Consider the following 4,521-nt stretch of genomic DNA (forward strand, 5'->3'; position numbering starts at 1 on the left):
AGACCTGTCCTCAGTGGACTCCTCAAAGGGAAGTAGGTTCTTCGGAACCGAACATCAGGAAACAAATCATCGACGTTCTTTGTGTCCATTTGTGGTTTGGTTCTTTCTCTCGCCCTATCTTCTAGTTCTCTTGCTTGAGCTTGGTCCTATATCATTTGAGTTTCTCCCAAAGTAATTATGCGATCATTTGAGCAACTCTAGCAAGAAGAACAACTCTCCCTCACTTCGATCATTTTAATTCTCGTTCTAACGAATAATTGGGGTTCTAGTTTTTGTAATTAGTGATAAATTTTAGGTTTTGATTGTTCACCCTCCTCTAGGAAACTTTCACCTACCCCTATGAGCACCTTTGAAGAATTGAGTTGGATCGATAAATCTCAAGATTGATTAAATCGCCACGAACATCTTGTTATCGATGGGAATGTCACCTACCACTAAAATAATGATACTATTAAATCCTAATATAAATCCAAAAAATGTGAACACACGTATCAAGTCAACCAAGTCAACGGCTTGAACCAAGATGACCAAGTTCCACCACATGGAATCTAACCAACTAATCTTGGTTACAATGTGATTCAAACCATATTTTCTTGTTTGGATGCACTTGGCTTTGGTTTTGACAGATTATGTTCATAAGTTCATTCAGATACATAATGGAGTTGTAAAGACAATCGAACCTTGGAGCTTATATTTTTATAAAAAGTGCAATCACTACCACATGAATGGTCTTTAGTATCATTTGAAAAACGGCTATAGTACCAAATTCCTAACTGGTAATATACAATGGAGACCAAATACCTCGTTCTTTAGCCCTGGTTGTATGACCTGTACTAAAAAATCCTTTAGTATCGGTTGGTGGCTGCAACAAGTACTAAAGCATTCAAAAACATTAAAACGATAAATCATAAGCCTATGGTTAGACACACGTCGTAAGTCACAAGTCACGTGATTTTCGCGAGAAATATGTGCATGTGCAATGTTAGGATTCGAACACAAGACCTAGGGCTTCACGTGTGCCCTCCTAATCACTTTATAGAGCTATTAGAGAATAGGAATAAGATGTTTTCCTTTTACTTTAACTCTGGAAGTGCCTTTTTTACTAGTTGGTGGCAAAAATCGGTACTAATGATCGCCTTTTGTCACTATCTGATACTAATGAGTACTCTATAATACCATTTTTGCACCAACCAATACTAAAGGCTCTTTCAGTTTTAGTACCGGTTGGTGTCATCAACTAATACTAAAATAGACTTTTTAGTATCAGCTGAAGTCACCAACTAGTATTCATCTATGCTCAAGAGATTAGAATAAGTTGGTGGATCAAACAGTATTTAAAAGGACATTAGTATTGGTTGGTGGGTCCAACGCGTACTAAAATATAAGAGATATTAGGTCAGTTAGAGCCACCAACCGATACTAATACTCTTCTAGAGCCCCATTAGTTAAAACAACACTGATGCTTGCGTCAATACCGGTTCAAACTTAATTGGGACATTAATGTAGCGGTCGAGATAACGCTGACCCCTAGTGAGTACATCCACCTCTACACGCTAGCGAGCATCAACACTGGCACATCGGGCATCAGCGTGTGTGGGCTCGTCAACTTGGCTAAAAGTCATCGCAATTGCAAAGTGGCAATGCACGTTTTGCCTCCCACCATCTCTGTGGCCAGCGACGATATGCCACATCTCTACATGCACTGCCATACATCAAAGTTGCCCACCTCTAATTCTCCGTCTCCTTCACTTGTCATCAATGAGCATCCCTGCGAGACCAACAAGCATGGTACATATGCGTAATGTATACATATGTATTTGAAAGAAGAATACTAAACTTATGAGGGAAAGGGAATGAGCTAGACACATATGTGTGTTTATGATTACCTCTTGAGCATATCTCCAACAATGAGATCATGCTCACGCCATCACAGGACACAAACACCCGCGAGGCCCATGTGACGCACTGATGCGGCCCACCGCCCATGCTGCAAAGCTAGCAAGTCTAGACATCCAGTACGATAATATGTATGCCTACACCATGATGTTTCCATCCCAACTTTTTTAATTCAATCTAGTCGATTGGAGTTAAAAGAAGAGAACAAGGAACAGGGAAGACAGAACACACTGTCTGATGACCTATCGCGATAATGGTGTGATGCTGGTCTGCCCTGGATGTCGGATTGTACACTACCTTTTTTTTTAAAAAAAAAGGACGGTTGTAGATGCTACCACTTGTAATGGATTTTGTACATGGTGACGCCGACACCTAATCTAGGGATGGCAATGGGTCGGGTTCGAATCGGGTAGAGTAAATACCCGCCCGCGACCATACCCGCGGGGATTATCCATATCCGCCCATGACTATACCGACGGGTAAAATTTTGTACCCGTGCCCGTACCCATCGGGTATCGGGCGGATATCGGGTATCCGTCGGGTATAGCAGCTTGGTGCATTCTCCCTAAAAGAAGTCTAGTGCAGTTCTGAGTGTCGCACATCGTCGTGATCACCGGAGGCACATAATATTGTTGCACAGTGCAGTCGTGTAGATGTAGCCCTGGACATGTGTTGCTAATGTTTTTTTGTTAATAAACTTCCAACTCGTCAAAATCGGAGAGTAGCTAGCATAGTCATCTGGTGTATTAACACTCTCTTAGCTCAAGTACTTGTACTAGATAGCACTAGTACTACATATTGGCACTTTATCAAACGTATTTGCACTAGTACTAGAACTAGGTCAGAAGCATCAGCAAATAGGGATGGATGGCAGTAGGATGAGTTGTTGAGGGTGGACGGCTAGCTAGCGTACTGGTAGGTTGAAAATCTAAAATCAATATTTTCGGATATCCGTCGGGTACCCGCGGGTAAGAAATCAAATCCGTACCCGACCCGTAATAAAATCGGGTCGGGTACGGGTAAGACCCACGGGTCAAATTTTGTGCCCGAACCCGTACCCGACGGGTCGGATATCCGACGGATATCCGAACCCGCGGATAAAATTGCCATCCCTAACCTAATCTGTCTCTAGCAGAGGTCACACTGCCATGGCATGTGGTCTAGCGAGTGAGCAAACAGTGTATTAGACTGTCTCCAACCAGAGTCTATAAAGGTTCCTCTTCTCTAAGTCTAGAGGAGATTTCATGGCCTACCCTCCCCAAACAATGTCCTTTAAATATAGAGCATGTTCCTTCATCCTCTCTCTCTATTCTCTCTCCTCTCCTCTATCTATTTTAATAATTTAAATAATAGATTAACTAAAACTAACATATGCAAAATATGTGAGGGTATAGCATAGGGCTGGAAAATTAGCTCGAGGCTCACGAGCCGGCTCGAGCTCGGAGCGGCTCGAGAGCCTCGAACGAGCCGAGCCGAGCCTCTTCTTCGAGCTCGTTTTTGCAGCGAGCCGAGCCGAGCCGGCTCGTTCCAGCTCGCGAGCCGGTTCGCGAGCCTTGCAAAAAATGGTCAATTTATGGAATAATAATGAATATTATATAATTTTATGGATAATAGCTCATTTTTTAGTCTTTGATGATGAATATATTACAAGTTATAATTTAATTTACTCATAATGTAGAATGATGATTCTATATTTCAAATTTATATAATGTTAATTCATCAAATAATGCAATGAAAAGTACCAAAATATGGCTCGCGAGCCGAGCCGAGCTGGCTCGCGAGCCAAGGTCGAGCCGAGCCGAGCCTCCTTCGCCAGCTCGTGGAATGGACGAGCCGAGCCGAGCCGAGCTCGTTCAGGCACCGAGCCGAGCTGAGCTCGGCTCGGCTCGTTTCCAGCCCTAACTATAACAAATAAAATAAAATTTGTCTATGATATATCTTTTTTAATTTTTTTCTCTATATCTCGTTCGTCTTCTGGCAGCTTCTGGCCACCAAAAGCTGCTGCGGACTGCCAAACGCTTAGATTTTCAGCCAGCTTCTATAAAATTCGTTGGCGCAAAAACCATTCAAAATCAACATAAACACATAATCGGTTGAGTCGTTGTAATAGTAGGAATCCGTCACTTTCTTTATCCTGAGCCCTATGAACAACTTTATCTTCCTCCACACGTAATCGTAATGATACTCAGATTCTCCTCACAGCCAGATTCTTCTCACAGCCAGATTTTCAGAAAAGCTGGTCAGAAAAAAGCTGAACCAAACAGACCCAATGAATGTAGAGGATGCCGTTGGAGACCGTCTTGTTTTCCTTTCTATTTTAACGAGTTGTTTTCCTTTCTATTTTAACGAGTGGACGAAGGAATCGGCCTTTAAAATTTTTGGGCAAGTAGATGGGATTTCTGGAATTATTTGGAATCGTTATTTTAAATTCTTGTTGGACCCAAACAGATCGCCCAAAGAATAAGATTCTGATTCGACCTGATTCTAGGTACCCAAAGAGCAAAGATTATGATTCTGATTCGACCTAATTCTAGATATCCAAAAAGCACAATAGTTTTGGTAAAGGTATGCAGGCGATTCACCTTGTGTTCCAAGTGGGAATTCCTTCAGTTCCAAATGACCGTT

The sequence above is a fragment of the Zea mays genome, chromosome 3 (assembly GCF_902167145.1).
Source record: "Zea mays cultivar B73 chromosome 3, Zm-B73-REFERENCE-NAM-5.0, whole genome shotgun sequence".
NCBI classification, from domain to species: domain Eukaryota; kingdom Viridiplantae; phylum Streptophyta; class Magnoliopsida; order Poales; family Poaceae; genus Zea; species Zea mays.